The sequence below is a fragment of the Hyperolius riggenbachi genome, chromosome 5 (assembly GCF_040937935.1).
Source record: "Hyperolius riggenbachi isolate aHypRig1 chromosome 5, aHypRig1.pri, whole genome shotgun sequence".
Classification (NCBI taxonomy): Eukaryota; Metazoa; Chordata; class Amphibia; order Anura; family Hyperoliidae; genus Hyperolius; species Hyperolius riggenbachi.
The window spans coordinates 297,098,006-297,122,376 of record NC_090650.1 but is presented as its reverse complement, the minus strand read 5'-3'; positions in this window follow the sequence as shown (position 1 = coordinate 297,122,376).

Sequence of the window (24,371 nt, the reverse complement as noted above, 5' to 3'; positions counted from 1 at the left end):
AAAAGTTACCTTCTATACCGATTTACCTGGAAGGGGAGTAGGTTAGCAGTTATCTCCACCTTTTTCTGGGCACCAGAAATATGGATGAGCCTTTTGTTCTCAACATGAATAGGGGCTTTTCATAAGAGGAGAAAGATTTCTGCCCCTTCCCTGCAAGGCCCTCCTATTTCATGGAGCTTGCAGGCTGATTTTGTTAATGGCAAAGCCATTTATGCATAGAGGGGAAAGGGGTTAATGTAAAGTATTGGAGGGAGGCATGCAAATTATTTGCTTAATCCCTTCTCCCCTATGTTTGCTGGTATAACCAGGATGGTAGAGACAACCTATGTGGGGCTACACCATACTAACATATACCAGCCCGCATGGTATATTATATGCACGAGAGGGGTGGTAAAGCCTCCCCCTTGCCTACAAATCCCATTCCATGCTCATATCATGGAAAAGGTCTTATTCCCACCTCTAAAGCTGCCACTATGCATGTGGGGATAGGTATTGGGGGGCTTATGCTATCTAGCCTCCTTTAATAAGGAGACCCCAGATGTCTGTCCTTTACCCTTGCAGGACCTGTTTAGTGTTAATAACAGAAACATTAACTTAATAAAAAAAAAAAAAAAAAAACATCAGTTTTATTCTTTTTTCTTTCAACTATCATATTATTCCTTTTTTTCTCTCTGCCTTTCTTCTTTTAGAATTGTGATTGAAGAGCCGCTTCTCGACCACCGTTCCCCAACAGGACTTTCGGCATCTTGTACCGATCCCTGCTGCTTTATGCTAGACTACCTCGGCCCCATCAGTCCCTGCATCTGCAGTTGGTACCCTATAGGCTCTGGGGCCTTGGGTTATTGTTCAGTTTTCCCTTATGGAATTACTGGCCCTAAATGCAATGCTCGGCTCCCTAACTGAAGCCTGAGGGATTAAGTCCGATTCCTTTTAGGTGACATGCATTGTCCGTGTGTATGGACCTTTAGCTTTTTAGATAACTAAGAAAGTTTTCCTTTCCTTCTGACTGGTTACTGTGCATAACATTCCATCAGAGGAAACAATTCCCTGTGCAGCACAATTTTCTTCACAATGGAAGCTTTGAACCTTTTTAAATCTGCCAACACTTTTGTTTCTAAACGCTGTCATGTGTAGAAAAAGAGAAAGGCTCCTTTAAATAAATGTACCACTTTTCTAAAAAAGAAATGCTAAAACATCAGTGAAATTGAAGTCCTTTAGCTTCATTCAAAATTACCTTTCATTTCCAATATGCAGCTAGCTATCAATTTCCAAAAATGACAACAATCACATACATTTCTTGTACCACCTGTCATCTGTCTTTTGTTTGCAGTGCAGTAAACCACACAGATATTTACAATTTCCAATGAGAGTAATTAGTTGTATAGTACAAGAATAATTGTTACTTATTTTCCACAACTGCACAAATTGAGTGATTTGCAGCTGCTTTTAAACAAGAAATAGGACTGTTGGAGCCCATAAAAACATTTATCCTGCTTCCCACTGTAAAGCTCAGGGCTGGTTTGCAAATAAGTCTGGTTACCACGAACAATGAACATAAATACTTTCCACCCATAGGATCCCGATTTACAGGCTTATCCATCTTAAGGTGCCCAGTAACGGTACAATTTATCCTTCAAATTCCATCTTGTGACGCGATTTGAACAATCAAAACTAATCATAGGGCAATTATCGATTGTTCCCATTATTTAAGAAAGTTTTACATTTCGATTCGATCATAAAATCCAACTTTCAGATCAATGTTTTTTCCTTTTCCAATAGACCAAAGAATCATTTCACATTGATTTGTGCTACACATGCCACAGTTTTCTATACAATTCAATCATAAAAATTGTGTTGAAAGATCAAATCTGAAGGAAAAATCGTACCATTAATGGGCACCTTTAGTAGAGTAATAATAGGCTAGGCTAAGACTGGTGTTCCTGTAATCTAGACACTAGGGATGATCAATGGATGCAAATATTTCCGAGTTTATACAGATTTATGTTAATTTTTATGCAAATATATGCAGCTTGAGAATGGACCAATCAATTTAAACCTGGGTGGGACTTGATTGGTCCATTTTCAAGCTGCATATATTTGCATAAAAACAAATAAATCTGCATGGACTCAGAAATATTTTCAGAAATATATATCTGATTGATTATCCCTAATAGACACTAAATAGCACATAAATAGAGATGGTTAATGGCCTATGGTATTCACTTAGTGAAGGGCAGGGACAATTTACTTCCCACACTTTTGGAAACAGGTACACTTTAAATACAAAAACAGAAGTTAAGTAACAGAGCACTTGTGGAAAGGCATCACCTTCCATAAAATGAACTCTGCATTCTTTAACAGCTCTGCCTACTATGCTATAAAATGCTTTGCTCTCAAATTTTATTCCTTTGCTAAATGTTTTTACTTTTAATATCCTACAGGTTAGGATTTATTTCCTGCTGTTCCATTGTACACAGTCCAAACTGATTCGACCAGAGTTTTCATCGTGAAAATACTGTTGCCAAAAACTAAATGAAACTCGTGAATTAATATTGCATCAATGCCTTTCATTTTCCAGGCGAACAGTAAAAGCCAGGAGACATTCCACGGCTCTGTTCCTCCTGATGCACTTTAAGCTTTTAGATAATGGAAACGTTCCGCCAACATGTTTCACACTAAGCTCTCTCAACAAAAGCCTTACATCGCCATTGTACTTTATGATCATGAACTTTCAATCCCTTTGGCCAAAGTAAAGCAAAGAGGGAATTTACTACAGCAAGAATAGCATCTTATATTGCTACTGTCATGGCTACAAGTAAAGGTGAACATACCACAATGCAAAACAGAAGCTTCTTATGAATGCTAGAATTCTGTGACTCGCTGGCCACCTGCTAGTCCTCACTGGCCACCTGCTAGTCCTCACTGGCCACATGCTAGTCAATGGCATAACTGGCAGTGAAAAGACACTTGTGGTGAGACGTATATGGAGACTGACTACCATAGCTATTTACTTTATTTATTTTTTTTGACTGACTGTTTACAGTTTTTCTGCCTTTGATACTTTCCGAGTCACTGGCCATGAACAAAACACAGATGAGTTGCTCTGATTTCTCACTGACTCACCCGCCTGCATGCTTTCTGCAAGAGGCTGCGCTATGATGGCGCAACAGTACAGCAAAGCCATTTTTTTTTATTATGAAATGAAGATGTCAGCTGAAATATTCTTCCCATTGTAGGTTTACTGGAAGCTGTAAACATTCAACTTGACCTAATTGTAACAATTGGTGAAGCACAGAGAGGATCTGATTACCGGTGATCTGCAGTATCACTGGGAATACAGATGTATACCAGATTATAAGTGATCTGCAGTATCACCGATAATCCGATATACCAGCTAACCTCTGTTCACCTGAGTAGAGTGTAGTGTTTGGTGTAACAGTAACACTTAAGAGGACTAGGCCTCAGAGCAGTGAGGAGTACTGCACAGATTCCTCCCAAAGACCTGAACTCTCCAAGGCGGGAGGAGTCAGGCTGAGAGTAGGAAGGATAATCTGAGAGTGACACTCTGGAGGAAGTGTCACTAACAGGACGGGGAACCGCCTCTGATAGTAAGGTCGGTTCTCGAGGTCGGACAAGCCAGGTCGTAACCACACGGACAGACAAGGTACAGATTGAGAAGGCAGAGGCGGAGTCTAAGGTACAGGCAGGGTTTGGCAACAGGGTATCAGAAATATCGAGGTACAAAGTCAGGAGACAGAAGCAGAGTCTAAGGACAAGCCGGGGTTTGGCAACAGAGTATCAGAATGGCAAGGTACAAGATCAGAGTTCAGGAGGATAGTCAGGCAGGCAAAGGGTCATAACAGATAATCACAATCAAACTAGTACTTTAAGCTATCAACAGAATCTAGCTAAGTGTAGGATTACAGCTCCAGCTGGTCCTGGCACACTTAAGGATCTGCCTACAGGTCTGAGTGCTCCCACGTATGTGTTCGCAACGCCAGACAACCAGCAACTGAACAGCCAGCAGTATATATGCACAGGCATCTCTCCAGCACCACCCTAAGTGCTGGACCAATGAGGAGTGGAGGAAGAGTCAGCTGACCAGCCTGGTCAGCTGACTCACTTCTGGCTGACATATAAACCCTGCCTGAGTGCACGCGCGCGCGTCACTCTAAAGCTAGAGGGACTACGTGTCCCAGCCACACCAGCACCGCTCTGCGGTGTCTCCGAAGTGGGGCCATGCACGCTAACCACCGCGTCCAACGCGGCGGTTTCTCCGCGCTCCGCCATGCCTTGCACGGAGACAGCCGCCTCACACTGAGAGGAGGCGGCTGCCTCTCCGTGCTCTGCCACACCATGCGCGGAAAGAGCCGCCTCCCGCTGACTCATGGCGGCGGCTCTTCCGCGCTTCTTCACAGTACCACCCCCCCCCCCTTGTACCAACCAGTACCAACCACGCGCCTTGAAGAAGGGGGACCCTGTGTGGCCCCCGAAACAATTGTCGGCTTTTTCTTTTTGTGGGAACGCATGGCTCAATAAAAGAGCGTTAACTATTGAGGGACCGGTGTGCTGATACATTTGTTCACTACCTCGTATTCAGGTCGTTCATCTACCATCACCGGGGGAGGAGGAGTGGGGCCCACATGAACTGCTGGTTTAAGCAGGGATACGTGAAAGGACAGAATAAGTAACGTTGTTGATCTTCTTAGCTACCGAGAACAGACCCACAAACCTGGGACCCAGTTTATCTGAGGGCTGTCTCAGGGTCAAGTGGCATGTGGACACCCAGACCAAGTCTCCTGGCTGGAATTTCCACTCCAACGAGCGTCTCTTGTCAGCCTGACCTTTTTGACTCTGGAATGCCCTTCCCAAATTACTCTTCACCGTCCCCCAGATGTCTTTAAATGCCCTCTGCCAGGCTTCCAGGGTTGGAAACGGAGAAGAGGCAACTGGCAAGGGGGAGAATTTGGGCGACCTCCCTGTCACAATCTGGAACGGAGAAAAACCAGAAGAAGAACTCTTCAAATTGTTCTGTGCGAAGGCCAGAAATTTTACCCAGTCGTTCTGTGCCTCCGCAACATAACATCTTAAGAACTGCTCTAAAGACTGATTAATCCGTTCAGTCTGCCCATTGGTCTGTGGGTGGTAGCCTGACGAGAAAAACAGCTTCATGCCCATCTGGTGGCAAAATGCCCTCCAGAATCTAGAGATGAATTTTACTCCCCGATCAGACACTATGTTTTCCGGAATGCCATGCAGCCGGAAAATGTGGATGATAAATAGGTTGGCCAATTCCTGGGCTGAGGGGAGTCCTTTCAAGGGCACGAAATGGGCCATCTTGCTGAAGCGGTCGACTACCACCCAAATGAACGACATACCTTCAGACCTGGGGAGCTCACCCACGAAATCCATGTACAAGTATGTCCATGGTTCACTCGGGGCGGGCAAAGGCTGTAAGGTACCGACAGGTGCCAGCCGGGAGGGTTTACTCTTTGCACATATTTCACATTCCCTAACAAATTCCTTGCAATCAACTGACAGGGAAGGCCACCAGGCACATCTGGCTACAAGATCTTGTGTTTTGGCGGCTCCGGGATGTCCAGCATTTTTATGTGCATGGAACATTTCTAGGATCTGGAGACGGAAGGGCAAGGGAATGAACATAACCCCTTCAGGCTTCCCTTCCGGGATGTCCTGCTGGAAGAGGCTCAACGTCTCCTTCCAGTCTTCCCAAGTATTAGTTGCAGCCAGCACCAATTTTTGCGGAACAATAGTCTCAGGGACGGAGGGCTGTGCTGTCTCTGGCTCAAAGCACCTGGATAAAGCGTCTGCCTTCATGTTTTTGCTGCCTGGAGTGTAAGTAGTTATGAATCTGAACCTTGTAAAGAATAAAGACCATCGATCCTGACGGGGACTTAATCTCTTAGCTCCCTCGATGTATTCCAAATTCTTGTGGTCCGTAAAAACCGTGATTGTGTGCTCTGCTCCTTCCAGCCAGTGACGCCACTCTTCAAAGGCCAATTTAATGGCCAGGAGCTCTCTCTCTGTTGCCTATATCGTAGTTTCTCTCTGCCGGAGAGAACCTACGAGAAAAGTAAGCACAGGGGTGTAATCTTCCCTGTAACCCTGATCGCTGAGACAGCACAGCCCCTACCCCGACCTCCGAGGCATCGACCTCAACAATGAATGAATAAGCGGTGTCAACATGTCTCAGGATCGGTGCAGAACAAAACAATTCCTTCAAACTAGAGAATGCATTTTGAGCCTCAGGAGACCAGTGGGTAGTATCTGCCCCCTTTTTTGTGAGACTGGTAAGGGGTGCAATGATCGTGGAGTACCCTTTTATAAACCTCCTATAGTAATTTGCAAAACCCAGGAATCTCTGGAGGGCTTTCAGGCCCACAGGTTGCGGCCATTCTAGGACAGCTGTGACTTTAGCAGGATCCATTGACAAACCTGAGGTAGAAATCACATACCCCAGAAACGTGACGGATGTCACCTCAAAAATACGTTTTTCTAACTTGGCATACAGCATATTTTGCCTCAGTTTGTTCAGCACAAATTTGACATGGACCCTGTGCTCAGAGAGGTTGTTGGAGTAGATTAGTATATCGTCAAGGTATACAAGCACAAATCTACCCAACACCTCCCTGAATACCTCGTTGATTAATTCCTGGAAGGCGGCTGGCGCATTGCACAACCCGAAGGGCATCACTAAGTACTCGTAATGCCCGTCGGGCGTGTTGAAGGCCGTCTTCCATTCATCACCCTTTCTAATGCGGATCAGGTTGTATGCACCCATCAGATCTAATTTCGAGAAGATCTTAGCGTCTGTGACCTGCGTAAATAAATCGTCTATCAGTGGTAACGGATAACGATTCTTCACCGTGATTTTATTCAGGCCACGGTAATCGATGCAAGGTCGAAGACCTCCTGCCTTTTTTCTTAACAAAAAAGAAACCGGCCCCCGCAGGCGACCGGGAGGGGCGAATTAACCCTTTGGCTAGATTGTCACGGATGTACTCCTGCATAGCCACTTTCTCTGGTCCCGACAAATTATACAGGTGACCCCTAGGGGACATACAACTGGCACGGAGATCGATGGGGCAATCGAAAGGGCGATGAGGAGGTAACCTATCAGCAGCCTTGGGACAGAATACATCCGAGAATTCGGAGTATTGCTCAGGAACACCCTCCACATGAACCTTGGTCTGACCTAATGTCACTTTCCCTAGACACTGTTGGGAACAGAAGTCTGACCAACTGGTTAATTTTCCTGTAGCCCAATCAACCTGTGGCGAATGAAGCTGCAGCCAGGGCATACCTAGGACAATTGTGGAGGTAGTCATATGTAACCCAAAAAAACTTAAACTCTCCCTGTGCAGTACCCCAGTAATGACTTCCACCTCTGGTGTCTGAGACAGCGGACGGTCCCTTTGTAGCGGGGAGTCATCCACGGCAGTAACCTGGATAGGTGGTTTTACTGGGGTGAGGGGAATGCCCAAATTCTCTGCAAACTCGGTACTCATAAAATTAGCCGCGGAGCCTGAATCAACAAAGGCCTCCGTGGCTACAGATTTGTCCCCCCATGTAATCGTACAGGGGAGGAGCAAACGTTTTCTTTTAGGGGTGTGAGTTGAGCGCCTAGGGTGTCACCCCTTACAACTCCTAGGCCAGTGGTGCTCAACCTTTTTTGGCCCGAGGGCCAAACTTCAAATCAAGAAAAATCTCGAGGGCCGGAACACATGCATACAAAATTTCGATGTAAAGCTTTTAACGTTTTTCTAGTAACAGTTAACATGATGTTGGAAATGGAAAGAAAACGACAATATAAGAATTGTTGTACTCACCATTTGATGCACATTTTCTTAATGATAAGTTTGTGGCTGTTTGAGTGTATGCACAGGGCAGATTAATGCAGCAATGGTATCAGAGTGGCCTGTAGTGTGCTGGCTGAGGAGGCTGTCAGCTCTGCTGAGGAGGAACAGAGGCCTAATTACCCACACGTGGCCTGAAGTGTGCTGGCTGAGGAGGCTGTCGGCTCTGTGTGGGGCTGAGGAGGCTGTCGGCTCTGTGTGGGGCTGAGGAGGCTGTCGGCTCTGTGTGGGGCTGAGGAGGCTGTCGGCTCTATGTGGGGCTGAGGAGGCTGTCGGCTCTGTGTGGGGCTGAGGAGGCTGTCGGCTCTGTGTGGGGCTGAGGAGGCTGTCAGCTCTGTGTGGGGCTGAGGAGGCTGTCGGCTCTGTGTGGGGCTGAGAAGGCTGTCGGCTGTGTTTGGGGCTGAGGAGGCTGTAGGCTCTGTGTGGGGCTAAGGGGGCTGTCGGCTCTGTGTGGGGCTGAGGGGGCTGTCACAGCGTGTGTCCCGTTGTCTGCCCATGGTGTCTGCCTGCGGAGGAGGAGAGGATCGGGTGGTATTGCATAGTATGGCACTCGGCGGGACGCGCATACACCAGCGTGCACTCGTATTCAGCCCCGGGTAGCGCTGGGATAGTTAGAAAGCCTCGCTCATTGGTTACTGCAGGAACCTTCCTCCAATAGGAATTAGGCTGATTCCTATTGGAGGAAGGTTCCTGCAGTAACCAATGAGCGAGGCTTTCTGACTATCCCAGCGGTACCCGGGGCTGAATACGAGTGCACGCTGGTGTATGCGCGTCCCGCCGAGTGCCGATACTACGCAATACCACCCGATCCTCTCCCCCTCTGCAGGCAGACACCGCGCGGGCCACAGAAACTGGCTTCGCGGGCCACAAATGGCCCGCGGGCCGTAGGTTGGGCACGGCTGTCCTAGGCGGTAGCGTTTCCCATCTTATTCTTATTCGACTTAATGGGACAGTCTCGTACCCTATGCCCCCCTTCACCACAGTACAAACATAACTGTTCAGACATTCTCCGTCTTCTCTCCACTTGGGTTAACTTAGACCGACCGATCTGCATCGGCTCAGGTGGAGGTAAGACCGGAGATGATGAGACAGAGGGAGATGGAGTTACTAGGGGTGCAGCAGGAGGCGCTGCGTAAGAAGTCAACCTGACACGATGACTGCCCCTAGTCTGTCTCTGATGGAATAGCCTACGATCGATTCGAATGGCCGATGAGATGGCCTCATCGACTGTTTTGGGCTCGGGTAGACTTAACATTAGGTCGGAGACCTCGTCCGACAACCCAGACAGAAAGTAATGCAGCAGGGCACAGGTGTTAAACCTGGCTGTAACTGACCACCTACGAAATTCGGCTGCGTAATCTTCGACTGGACCCTTGCCTTGCCGTAAAAGCTTGAGCTTCCGCTCAGAGGTCGCAGCAAGGTCTGGGTCGTCGTAAATTACTGCCATGGCTTTAAAGAATTCCTCTACCGAGGTCAGAGCTGTGTCTCTAGGGGCAGGTTATATGCCCAGGTCTGAGAGTCACCGGCCAGTAAAGTTTTGATGAACGTGACTCTCTGGGCCTCAGTACCAGAGGATCGGGGTCTCAATTCAAAATATGATAACACTCTACTCCTAAAATTGCGGAAGTCAGATCTGTGGCCTGAGAACTTCTCGGGTACGGGTATGTCCATGCTAGGAGGGGACCGCACCTCATCCACTTATGTCTGGAGGGTTCGTACCGACCCTGACAGGGCCTCAATCAATGCTTTGTGTTCACCCAGCACTCGATTGACATTATCCACTGAAGTGGCAAGTTCCCCCAGAGGACCAGTGCGTGGGTCCATTTTGTTTATGGTCTGGCGTTCTGTAACGATTGGTGAAGCACAGAGAGGATCTGATTACTGGTGATCTGCAGTATCACTGGGAATACTAATGTATACCAGATTATAAGTGATCTGCAGTATCACCGATAATCCGATATACCAGCTAACCTCTGTTCACCTGAGTAGAGTGTAGTGTTTGGTGTAACAGTAACACTTAAGAGGACTAGGCCTCAGAGCAGTGAGGAGTACTGCACAGATTCCTCCCAAAGACCTGAACTCTCCAAGGCGGGAGGAGTCAGGCTGAGAGTAGGAAGGATAATCTGAGAGTGACACTCTGGAGGAAGTGTCACTAACAGGACGGGGAACCGCCTCTGATAGTAAGGTCGGTTCTCGAGGTCGGACAAGCCAGGTCGTAACCACACGGACAGACAAGGTACAGATTCAGAAGGCAGAGGCAAAGTCTAAGGTACAGGCAGGGTTTGGCAACAGGGTATCAGAAATATCGAGGTACAAAGTCAGGAGGCAGAAGCAGAGTCTAAGGACGAGCCGGGGTTCGGCAACAGAGTATCAGAATGGCAAGGTACAAGATCAGAGTTCAGGAGGATAGTCAGGCAGGCAAAGGGTCATAACAGATAATCACAATCAAACTAGTACTTAAAGCTATCAACAGAATCTAGCTAAGTGTAGGATTACAGCTCCAGCTGGTCCCGGCACACTTAAGGATCTGACTACAGGTCTGAGTGCTCCCACGTATGAGTTCGCAACGCCAGACAACCAGCAACTGAACAGCCAGCAGTATATATGCACAGGCATCTCTCCAGCACCACCCTAAGTGCTGGACCAATGAGGAGTGGAGGAAGAGTCAGCTGACCAGCCTGGTCAGCTGACTCACTTCTGGCTGACATATAAACCCTGCCTGAGTGTGCGCGCGCGTCACTCTAAAGCTAGAGGGACTACGTGTCCCAGCCACACCAGCACCGCTCTGCGGTGTCTCCGAAGTGGGGCCATGCGTGCTAACCGCCGCGTCCAATGCGGCGGTTTCTCCGCGCTCCGCCATGCCTTGCACGGAGACAGCCGCCTCACACTGAGAGGAGGCGGCTGCCTCTCCGTGCTCTGCCACACCATGCGCGGAAAGAGCCGCCTCCCGCTGACTCATGGCGGGGCTCTTCCGCGCTTCTTCACACTAATACAGAGAAATTGGGCTACATTCAAAAACAACATCGATTTTTAATTTTGTTTCATTTCAGAGTTGCTTTAGTGTATAGTGGATAGTGTACTGGTTAAGGGCTCTTCCTTTAACACAGGAGACCTGGGTTTGAATCTCAGCTCTTACTGATGAGCAGAGCCAGGACAAGGTCCTCCAGCACCCAAGGCTGAGACACCAAAGTGCGCCTCTCCATCCCTCCCACCCCAGCCGTCACACACTGATTGCTATTAGACTAAGAGGCGCCCCACGGCCCCCAACACCTTTATTTCTAGTTATCTGGCTTGCAGTCACTGCCATATATCCCATTTTTTATTTATCTCCACTTCAAATGCAATAGGGGAATGATAGCTGTGTAAGTGAGTTGTGCGCCCCCTCCTACGGTGCATCCTGAGGCTGGAGCCTCTCTCGCCTCCACCTCGGCCCAGCCCTGCTGATGAGTAAGCCTGCACCTATTCAGTTAGGAGACCTTGAGCGTGTCACCTTAACACTGCTACTATCTCTAGAGCGCTCCATAGTTGCTGCAGCTCTGGCACTTTGAGTCTGCCAGGAGAAAAGCGCAATATTAATGTTCTTTGTCTTGTCTTGTCTGAATTAAAACACAACACAGACAGTTGGCACAATATAGTCATATTGCTAGTTTCTTCCCAGGCACAAACATGAGCCACTCTAAGTCATTGCAAGTCGTTTTTTTGTTGTATTTGCATTATTTAGTTCCTCGTTGGTGCCAAAATAGAAAATACAAAGATATGCCATGACCTGGTCTTTCCTTCATTCACAGTATACCATTGCTTACAAAATCTATTGTTATTCTGCATAACTGCGTCTCTACTTGTATGTGGCCTTCAAGCCAAAGAACATCAGATTTCACCTGAAACATTCTCGTTAACATCAGATTTCACCAAAATACATTCTGCTCAACCACCAAAATGTTTGAAACACATTTCAGTACCACCTTAAAGAGAATCTGTACTCTAAAATTCTTACAATAAAAATCATACCATTCTATTTATGATGTTCTCCTGGGCCCCTCTGTGTTGTTTCTGCCTCTCCTTGCTGCAATCCTGGTATGTAATTGCCATTTTTATGCAGTGTTTACAAACAAAAGACATAGCAAGTGATAGGCTGAGAGTAGCTCAGTGTGTGAGTCATACAGAGTGTATCCAATCACAAGCAGCACAGCACATTCCAGCCTGCCTGCCTAAGCCCGACAGAGCCGACAGAGGAAAGAAGATTAGATCATATAACAGAGATAATACAGCCACTGTGCAACTAGGAAAGGCTGCAGTTAGACAGAGCACATTAGAACAGGTATAGGAACTTATAGGATAGAAGAAATAAGGCTCAACATTTTGTTACAGAGTCTCTTTAAACTCCACTTATTAAATGATCTATGTACACCTAAAAATGTATTTTTAAAATTGTCAAGGTCGATAATTATCACTGTCCTAGTGGCCACCCAGAACACTGTATGAACAGAGTTTTTAGTTCCACCCTGTTTGTAAGTTTTTACCCTTTCATACTTGCCATAAATATATAGGTAGGTTAATTGGCTCCACTAAAAACTATGTCAGACCATCTTAGGGATGTAAGGTTTTGAGTCTTGCAGAGAGACCATTATTAACAAGACCTCTTCAATGTTCTTTGTAAAGCATTGCAGAAAATGTATTGGTACTATAAAGATCTAATTATAGTATTTTGCCATCTGATCTGCCTAGCCTGTACAAATCTAGTCAAAAGTAAAACTTTAATGACAGTACTGTTGATTTATTTTACCATTAGAAGGTGGATATTTACTACTGATGATGCAAGATACTAGATAGTTCTATAAACTTGCAAGTGAACCTGTATTAATAAAAAAAAGTCTATCATCAAGACAATGGATAGACATCTTCTAGCTGGATAGGTTTTGATTAGTTTGTACTAATGATCGTTTGCATGACCAATACTCAGCTTCCAATCTAGACCAGACACTGCTCAGGTGTTGTCAGGATCTCTCCTGTAGCATGCTCTGTCGCCTGCCCTGGAGCTGCAACTGGGCATTTCTGACTTGTCTGCTTGCATTCGGTTGCGCATTTGCAGTGAGTCTTATCGTCATTTGCAATCACTCTGCAGTTCAGAGCAGTTCAGGATGATGTCAAGATTCCTCCTATGGTTTGCTGCAGTTGAACTGCAGCCAGATAGCTCTGGATTTCCTGCATGCATGTTGTTGCATAGTATAGTGTTGGGCGAATACCTGGATGTTCGGGTTCGGGTCCGTTCGCCGAACATGGGCCAGATGTTCGGCATGTTCGGGCCGAACCCCGAACTCCCCCGAACATGCCGCTTTTGGGGGCTTTATGGGGTCGCAGGCATAAGGGGGGAGCATGCCCGGATCGCAGGGGGGGTCGGAAATTCCCCCCACCCCCTCCGCTGGCGCTCCCCCCTCTGCCCGCTTCCCCATAAAAAAGTTTGCGTAAAGTTAAATAGTACCGGTGGTGGCTGCTGCAGTGGCGTATGCGTATGGCGTATGCGTCATCACGTAGAGGATGTGAGGTCAGAGAAAGGGCGGAAGTACCGCAAGGGTACTACCGCTGAACCGCCCGCTGCCCGGCCTCAACGAGTCCTACTCGGACTCCTCCTCCTCACTCACACCACTGCCAGCCACTGCAGCAGCCACCACCAGTACTATTTAACTTTACGCAAACTTTTTTATGGGAAAGCGGGCAGAGGGGGGAGCGCTAGCGGAGGGGGTGGGGGGAATTTCCGACTACCCCCCCCCCCCCCGCAATCGGGGCATGCTCCCCCCTTATGCCTGCGACCCCATCAGGTGTTCGGCCGAACTCGAATATCACCCGAACAGGGTGATGTTCTGCAGAACCTGAACAGTGGCGAACACTGTTCGCCCAACACTAGCATAGTACTGCATGCATTTGTTATGATAGTCTTTCAGCTAGCAAATGGTAATCAAGTCAGCTCAGGATTGAATGATTACCATTCAGCTGTGTAGGAAATTGCATACCTGCATCCATTGGCTGATGCCGGCATAAAAGTCTGCCTCCCATTTCAGACCCCGCCCGACATAGCGTTCAGCTCTCTGAGTTGTCGTTGGGTATATGCTGTGAAAGTTCTTATTGTAAACATGTATAATGCCTTGCTCAGTATTTTCATGTCTGCTGGACATTTGCTGACCTGCGGGGGTCAGTGAAGTCCTTCTGATCCTGATAGTTAGATTCTGCCAGCACCACGTTGGTGACTGGTAGTACTCCTTCTAGCCTTGTTCTTGCCTTGTTCTTGAGGACGAACTATAGCAGCGGTTGCCATTAGTTTTGCTCCTACCTGTTGGTCTTGTCTATCTCAGTGTGAATGTTGCTGTCGCTGAAACAGTCTTGTTAATTGTCATTACGTGTGCTTTAGCTAGTGAGTTATTTGAGAGCTACATTTCATATATTGCGCATCAACATAATATATATATGTATTCTAGTCGGTCAGTATTGTATTATTTGTAATATTGTATAAAATTGTATTGTGTACCGACCTTTGCCTGCTTCTCGGCTACGAATCTGCCTAATCCTTCCAATACGATTGACATCTGAATTAACGTGTATGACCCAAGCCTGTTACTGACTACATCTGTTGTGTATTGTATCACTTAGCATCTAGCCTGATAGGCGGCCCAGAGCTGCAGTTGCCCTGGCCCTGGGCAATCTTGCTCCCTTTTTCATTACTCCTGTGTCCATCTGTGGAGCCTCTTCCATTATCCAGCTACTTAGCCTTGTTGCGCTGAGTGGTCAAAGTATGCCCCCCCAGCATTACAGATGTACAGTGATGACCCATGGGTGTCTCCTGCTTCTCTCCCACTACCTCCACTGGAAAATGATTAACAGAACACTTCAAGCATGTTTTGAGGCTTTCAGAAAGGAGGCAGAAAAAGGAAGCCTGGGCTTTGCATAGCAATCCTATGACTGTAACAAAATTAATTTAAACATGCGTAGCCGTAGAGATACAATGTTGTCAGAGTGATAATAAGGATTTGACTCAAGTCTATTCTGAATGCAGTCTTATTGTCCCACCTAACTCCCCCTCCCCCTTTTTTAGTCATCCTTAAAGAGGAACGTTAGGAAAAAGAGGAAAACATAAATCAAATCAATGCAAAGCAAAGTAAGAAGTTAAAAAGTAGAAGAGAGATCAAGAAATAATTGATATTCAAAATGTAATTTGTTCATATCCTTTGATCTACAATCAGCCTGCACGCAATCATCTTTACTGCTGACAGACATGAAAAATAAAAATAGAAACAGCAACAGCTGCCATTATCTAGAACCACACCTTAACAATGTGATAGAATGTGATAGGCTAAAATTTGTTTTTTTTTGTATATATACATATACTCAGAGGAAGATACTGCTTGCTTAGCTGTTGGAAGCAGCTGTTATTTCCCACAATGCAACAGGGCTCACAGACAGCACACTGTCAGGACCTAGGTGCTGACATCACCCCGTGGGAGGCGTTTCACAACAATATCAGCCATACAGACTCTCCTGATGATCTATTCAAGAAAATGTAAATATTTTTCATGGGAAAGGGGGTATCAGATACTGACTGGGATAAAGTTCAATCCTTGGTTTCTATTTAAAACTTTCGACATTCATGAGGAAATCGGCTGTTAGGAATTTATTTGAATCTCTGGTTGGCAAGGATTTTATTTAGTGACACTACTTTCCCACTTCCATGGAAAAAAGAAACAAAACAAACAAAAAACATTTGAAGCAAAGAACTGTTTCTTGGTTACGATCTTACACATGTAACAACTGATTTTAATGGTCACGAACCCCCTTATGGTCCAGTGCAATATTCATTTTCAGCCTTGTGCCTGTATAAATATACATGCAGTATAAATCTGTCCAATTCTACTTCCATTATACTCCCTTCCATTAAAAGCTCATGGTTTTAAGTAGTTTTGAGCTTTAAGTCATTTGCAATAGGTTTGTAAACACAATTTTGGTTTCTGCGCCTTTGCTAAATAAGCTGACAAGTACTTGGGCATTTTTAAAAAAATAATGATAACAGGCAACACCAATAAAAAGCATTCAGAAATCCAGTTATACCAGCAGAAATTAATTTATGCACTTTTCAAGGCAATATGCTGTTAAGTAGCTTTACCTACACAACGCCATCCTTTAGGCATTATGTTTCAGTAATTAAATGTTTTAAAGTGCTTGGAGGCAGCTATATTATGGAAAATGACTACAGCAATGCCTGCTTGTTCATTTGTCACAATAAGCTCTCCATGCACTAATTGCTACTCCAACATATTTGGCTCTTTAAAAGACGAGAAAGAACAAAAAACAGCAGCTTGCCACATGCAGTAGCACTTAAGCTCCGCTGACCATTATTCACATAATACATTAACTTTCCTTGTCAGGCTAGATTTGTATGAGAGTGTTTTGGACGGCTGATAATGTCTCTGGCTGCTGTTTTATGAAAGATCAGCACAGAAACATGCTGCTCCATTGGGGACGTATATATGTACACTGCTGCTCCCATGGCGCTTGTTACAGAGTCATGTAATTGTCAACATTTTAATATAATTGTACCGATGTTTTGCTGCTGGGACTTTGCCTCCACACACTTTGAATTCACACAGCTCTTTATGGGAAATTGCACTAAGCATTCACAATGAGAACAAGAGGCAAAGTCTTATGACATTTTACAATTTGTTATCTACAAAACATGCAGAACCAACAGCTAAATGTATAATGTATGTGCCATATAGTTGCCTGAAGCACCACTATTTCATGTTGTAGGGAAGGAAGGATACATTTCTTTACATTGGGCAGATTGTATCATTGACCAGAGTGGTCAAAAGGTTGTCCTTCTACCCTCAGGTAAAGATGTGCCTAGTGCCATTATCAGCTTAGTTGGTTTCTTTAACTATAGCTCTTCTCTGGAGAATCCACTAGAGGGCACATGCGTGACTAATGTCTATGAATTTTCTGGCTGGACACAGAACAATGTTTCCGTTTTCAGTTTCATCTTTTCTGTTATTGAAAATTCCTGAATTGCCTTCAAAGGGAACCACACAAAAATGTGCTAATTTGATAAAAATTAATAATATTTTTATCGTGATGTAATCATTTTGTGTTTCCAGAAATACTTTAAAAAACACATCATCATGAAACAATTATTATTAAAGCTTACTGTAAAATGACTAAGGTCCGGTTCACATTTGCGTTTTTTTACCAAAACGGACCAGATGTCCGGATCCGTTCCGTCCGGATCCGGTCTGGATGCATCCGGTTGCAATCTGGATCCGGTCAGGATCCGGTCCGTTTGCATCTGGATTTTCATCCGTTACGGATCCGGTTGCTATCCGGATCCGTTTTTTAAAGAGATAAGACTATATAATTTACTGGGGTCTGGGAGGTCTGCAGAAGCCCGTTTGTACAGTATACGGTCCGGAAAATTCTGATGGCAAACGCCAATGTGAACCAGGCCTACAACCAACTAGAAATTATTGTTCTTTATTTTTATTATTATTATTATTTTTTTTTTTTTTACTGCCACTTATGTGAGAACCACAAGTGTCCTATTTGCACTAATAGGACTGATATCAGAGCAGATATGTGTTATATTTAAAAACTGTGAATGTAAAAAAAAGGTGTAATTCTACTTATGTTTGCTAAAATCCTTGACTAGCCTCCTTGATGGTAGCCGCGAGTCAGGCTTGGGTTGGAAAAAAGAAGCCAAGAGGTTTAATCCTGTGCCTGAATCAGGATAGCTGCTAGGAAGTCTATGCAGAGCCTACACGCAGCAGGCATTTGTAACTTAACTACCGTGGAATCCAGACGCTGGCAGCTAGTCTTCTTCCGCTCCTCAGAGGTTCTCGTTCCCTCTGATGAGATCCACGTCTGTCGTCATTGCGACAAATTGCGCTTTCACTATAAGGGTAGACGGAGGGAGAATTGCAGCACTGGAACCAGAGGAGGTGAGTTATTTGCAGAGCTGCCAAAGATCTCTCTGTATTATGATTTCTTCCTGCTTTTAGGGTCTAAAAGCTTGTGAAAAAAACTGCACCGATTTCAGACCCTAAAATCCGGAAGAAATCATCTCGCTAGGGAGGTAAATAGGCAGCATCAGCAAACCTCTATTTTTTCTTTGGTACAGTGGGTTGGGGCTTTAACCTCTTCAAATTTCTGCGTTTGCATCCCTGGAAGTGATATCATCTTATTTGCTGATCTACAGACCTGACCTGACCTTGGAGAAAATCCCCCCAAGAAGCTAGCTGTGATGTTCGATTGTACTTGCTGCATTTAAAAGAACAAGGAACAAAAACAAATAAAGTTCACACTCCCTCTCAGGCTAGGTCCACAGTAGGAGCTGTGTTGTGATTCCTCTAAAAACCAAAAAATTGCAAAGCAATGGAATGAAAAAGTAACACTGCATCTTATGTGACCGCTGCATTGCATACAGTGAAACATGCAGTCAATGAAAGAAATACTTCACTGTTAATGCACGCGTTATGCAGTAATGCTTTGCATGTACTGCATTGGAATATTATGCACTGCATGTATTCTGAACATCGTATAAACGTACTATTGCAGTGCGACTTTTTGCATTAAGATGTGTCTTTAACCTTCCTGGCGGTAACCCCGATGGTAGTTTGGAGTAAGCCGCGCAGGAGGTTTTCTCAGGCCCTGCTGGGCCGATTTGCACAATTTTTTTTTGCTGCACGCAGCTAGCACTTTGCTAGCTGCGTGAGCACACCGATCGCCGCTGCCCCGCGCCGATTCGCCGCTATCTGCCGCGCCACAGAGCCCCCCCGCCCCCCTAGACCCCAGGCAGCGCTGAGGGGTGGATCGGGACTCCCGATGACGTCACGACGTCGATGACGTCTGTGACGTCATCCCGCCCCATCGCCATCACTGGAGGTGAACGAAGAGGGTAGGGGGATGCCGCTGAACAGCGGCTATCATGTAGCGAGCCCTAGGCTCGCTAAATTATTTAAAAAAAAAATTTTAAAAAACGGCTGCGCTGCCCCCTGGCGGTTTTTAATAGACCGCCAGGAGGGTTAAAGTCACACCGCAACACTCCACTGTGAAAAAACCCTTAATGACAGCACTGGCTGGCACTGAATTGAGGTGGAAACTAGAAGAAAAGATGATTTATAAGTTGCCTTGCTATGGATCTATATGTGTATTGTATGGGTTTTCTGTAAGCTTAATTTCCCTCTAGGCATACAAACAGACTTTTATCTAAAGACAAGTGGATAAATAGACATGTTCATGGATTGTATATTATTTACCGGATTTGTTCAGACATGTCCATTTTCAACATATCCATTGTGTCCAATGCGGTAGCGGGAAAAACCCCATCTTACATGACTTTTACAGACTTTTACCGATGCTGCATTCACTATATTCCTTTCCCCAGTAGCCATGTTCATAACTTTGAGTTGACGCACAAATGCTCATTCAAACACAATGACATCCCTACAGCTAATTAAAAATCCAAGGTCTTAGTTGGAAAATTACCCCCATGCACCATGCATTATTTTGCATAGTCATATACACCACACAGAGGTTTCTCTGTTAGTATGTGTCCTAACTCTATCCAGGGGTTTAACAATAGGGGCTGCACCCGCTGGGCCACTTTGAGGGGCTGGAGGGGTCACAGCATGAGGGGAAAGCCATGGCCACACATCGGGAAGGGGGGGGGGGAGGGCGGACGATCCCCCCTCACCTCGGGCTCTCCCCTCTGCGCTCCACACCAGCATTAATCAGTGTCTGTGCAGGCGGCGGGCAGGATAAACAGAAAGTTGTGTCAGATGCTAGAGAGACGAACATCCATGGTGGAACGCAGGAAGGTGTGTGTTCCTGCCCTGTGCCCACCGCCTGCACTTATTGATACTGGAGGGGAGCGCAGAGGGGAGAGCTTGAGGTGAGGGAGGGGGAGGACCGTACCCCCTCCCCGCCGATGTGTGGCCATAGCTTTCCCCTCATGCTGCAACCCCTCCAGCCCCCCAAAACGGCCCTGAGTGGGTCCGGGGAGAGAGGCAGGTGCGTCATGCAGGGGGGCTTGGTAGTTCCTAGTTATGCCCCTGACTCTATCCCTATAACATGCATAATGCAACATGCAAGCATACAGTGCATCAATCTATAAAATAGACTTTGCTGATTGATTGGCCGGTGTGGATTTGTTCAGACATGTCCATTTTCAACATATCCATTGTGTCCAATGCTATCTCTCACAGCCCTGTTAACATTTACACAGCTCTTGCTGGTGTGTGCGCATATGTAGTGAATAGAAGTATATTGTAGCGCCCTTGAGGCTGGTTTAAATTAGAAACCAGCGTTAGCGATGCGGTGCGTCGCGCCCGAAGCACCGCATTGCACCACCAATACCACACCACACTGCCCTCAGAGGTTAGTCTCAATGCACTTTCTGACCCAGGAGAGGAGCAATAGAGGAATGAGCTCCTAATCTGTTTGATAGGTTGATGCACTGTATGCTTGCATGCAGCATTATACATGTTATAGGGCTAGAGTTAGGACACATCCTAATAGTGATGGACCTGAATAGTTCGCCAGTGGACAGTTACTGTTGAATTTGGGCTGTTTGCGGTTTACATTTTTTACACTAAAGTCAATAGTCGCTGACTTAAGCGGTTAATAGCAAAGCCCTGGTATGTGCTAGAAACAACAAAAGACCTTATAGTGGTGGAGAAAATCTATTTTAAAGTTATGATAGGCAGAAAGTTTACATTGAAATGCAGTAAATGACAGATAATGTATCAACCTAACGGTAGTGTAAGTTTACATGTATCAAAAGAAAGAGCAGTGAATTTCATGACAAGGTTTCCAGGGGGTCCGTACCAAAAAACATGTATTTGTAAGTATATTTATGAATCTCAAGCTCAACAGCTTGCAGTAATTGGGTACTCACTGAATGAATCTGCTAGCAATCGGACTTGCAGTAACCAGATAATTTAGGTAGTTTCCATGCTTGTCAAAATATTTCACTTCTTGAAGGTAAAACAAACTGTTTAGATTCTCTGCAATGTGTGCATTCTTACTCTTTCAAGTGGAAAATTTTCAGACAAAAATATTTCAAATATCATTTATGCTAATTAAAGAAAAACTATTTCTTAACTTCATGGAAAAGAGAGCGTCAACTGGCCAACAAGAACTGTGAAGGTGGCCAACTGGCCATACATCAGGCAACTTGGCTGCCGATCGATCATTCAATTTGATGATTATAATCCAATCGGATGAAAATCAGTCCCGCCAAGAGCATGCCCAATCGACCATGCAATGAATTTCAGGCCCGAAATTGGTCGCAAGTATCGATCAGACGTGCTGCAAGATGTCGGGCCAAAGTGCTCAATCGGGAGTGTGGCGAGAACGCGTGCAATATTGGGATGAGCGACGAATGCAATGGTACCCCCGGTGCTGTCTCCCCTAGTGTTAAATGTACCCCTCATATAATTGAATACCCAATTATTTTTTTAAACTTCAAGTTTTATTGACATTTTTCAAAATATGTTTACAAACATTTATGCAATGAGTTAAAGGAATACTATCGATGTATGCATTTATTTTGAAATGCTGTATGTTGTAGCACACATTAGGACAAGTACTAGGAGCAATTTGATTCCTCACACAGCTGTTCCTCTCAGCTGTAAAATCCTCCGTCAGTTTTGGCATCAGTGTTGGATACAAAATGTATCTAAATACTGGGCTCCCAGAGGGCTAGACCATGTCTTTGCACAGGGGAGTTGCTATCAACTCTTCAGTTTATAGTTTAATTATCACCTTGCTGAAATAATCTTGTTGATATGGTGGTAAGAGGTTAAAGATTCTAGCAATGTGTGTTTATTATCTTTGCTTCTCTTGACTGATAAAGATACTAATAATGCTAATTGTAGACAGTGGTCTGCCCCTCTCAGCAGTTTGTAAAGTGGATGCAGCCTGGAGTGAATCACCTCAAGCAGGCAGCCAGTCTGAGTGTAAACACAGACTACTGTTATAGCTAGTTATATTCCAGCAATATTACAGCCTCAGATCAGCCTGCTTCTCCTCATGTCTCCTGCATGCTGTGAGTGACACAGTGAAATATATTTGTGAGCTGTGTGACAGAGTAACCAAGCAGCTCAGGGTGACCCAAACTACTATGAGCTGTGTGAGAAATGAATTTTTAAGCAGGGATAGTGAGAGAGAGACCTGGGTGAATAAATAAAGCGCCCCTAGCACTAGTGGTAATGTGTACACTAATATAGAGTATTAAAAAAAAAGTCGTTTCAATCGATAGTATTCCTTTAAGCAATGACGTCATTCAATAAGATGAATTGAGCATGCATAACTTTGCTGCGAAAGAGTAACAAGGAAAAAGATAGGAGTAGAGAAAGGCATTTCACGTAATCCTATAAAACTTTAAGAACATAACAGGCTCGCCAATCCATATCCGAATAAGTTGAACAAATTAAGTACCTTAGTTGTAAATCCATATGAAATTCGGAGTTTGGAATGTAAAATTTATCTTGAATCTGTTGAAAACTAAGCATACCCAATTATTAATGGTGATGTAGGGTAATGACAACGCGCCCCCCCCCCCCATCCCTGTCAATATAGGTTGTTATCAGGGCCGGCCTTAGGTTTCACAGCGCCCTGAGCGTAACCAGATTTTGGTGCCCCCCCCCATTCATCCTCTTCGCGTGAGTGCACCACACACATACACTAATGGGGGGGAGGGCTTAGTAGTGTGTAGGTAGATAGGTAGGTGCCCCCAGTACAGGTTAGATGGTAGGTACCTGCAATATAGGTTAGATAGGTAGCTGCCTGAGTATAGATTAGATAGGTAGATGCCCCCAGTATAGATTAGTTAGGTAGCTGCCCCCAGTATAGGTTAGATAGGTGCCCCCAGTATAGGTTAGATAGGTAGGAGCCCCCCAGTATAGATTAGATAGGTAGCTGCCCCCCAGTATAGGTTAGATAGGTAGCTGCCCCCAGTATAGGTTAGATAGGTAGCTGCCCCCAGTATAGGTTAGATAGGTAGGTGCCCCCAGTATTGGCTAGATAGGTAGCTGCCCCAGTATAGGGTAGGTAGGTAGGTAGGTAGGTGCCCCCCCCCCCCTCATAGTGGAGGGGGGAGCCACGGGGAGGGCAGCCCGACCTCTCCCTCCCTTCCTCTCCGGGCCACCCTCTGTGCTCCCCCCTCCGATGCAGACTGCAGCAGAGATAACTCACCTCCCTGGTTCCGATCGCCGGCGCCTCTCACTAGCCGCTGGTCTACTCTCTTATACATAGTTACTGATACACACTAAACTTCCTGTTAAGCAGGAAGTTTAGTGTGCATCAGTAACTATGTAGAAGATACCAGCGGCAAGCGAGAGGCGCCGGCAATCGGAACCAGGGAGGTGAGTTATCTCTGCTGCAGTCTGCATCGGAGGGGGGAGCACAGAGGGCAGCCCTGGGAGAGGAAGGGAGGGAGAGGTCGGGCTGCCCTCCCCGCACTGCGGCTCCCCCCTCCATCACGGCGCACGGACATGTTTGCCCCCCCCCCCAATCACCCCCAGCAGCGGCACCAGGGAGCGGAGCAGTAGCATCCATATTAAAACATTTGGCCAGGGGACAGGAGCTCCCCCTGGAAGCCGGCGCCCTGAGCAATCGCACCGGTCGCTCAGGTCAAAGGCCGGCCCTGGTTGTTATTATCCAATAACCAAAATTCTGAGCCCAAGTGTGCTAGCGGCCCCCTCCCTAGGAACCCCTCACTCCAAAGAAGACCCCACAACATATCCTAAACCCCCTCTTCCTACCACAAGTCATGCCATTTCTTCCCAATAACAATGGTGGGCAACAAAACTTCCCCTCCATGAAAATAGCAAGTGTTACTTTCTAGCGCCCCTATTTCCCCTCATAACAAGCTTAACCACCACCCCTGTGCCAACAAGTGTGACTAGTGTATCCCCAAACTGCAGCCAGCTTAACAACCTTTTCCACCATATAATGTAAGTGGGGTCAGTATACCTCCCTCTCCAAGTACAGCTGTGGTCAGTGTGCCTCCCATATTGCAGACTAATACAGCGTAAATTCAGCAGTGCACTGGGTATGTGGCTGCACATTGTGAAGAGGAAAGAGGATTTCCCAGTGCTGGAACTGGAAGTAGGTAAAGCTTTGTTGTGCTACTCTACAGAGTAAAATGCAATTGAGTAATAGGAGCATGCTCTCCTGGTCCCCTCAACTGGGGTAGGAGGGTGTCATGCTGGTCATAAGTACACACCTGAATAGATATCCAGCTTATCCTTGCCTCTACCTTGTGTACACACACTAGTAACCTAAACTAAATTTCCCCATAGCAGCACCACTGTCATACATGCACAGACACACACATCCACACATAAATGCACAGATACAAAGAAATGGCCACACAGACAGATGCATGCATAGACACATACAGACACATTCATGGTAAGACACAAACACATACATACATAGAAATACACATAAATT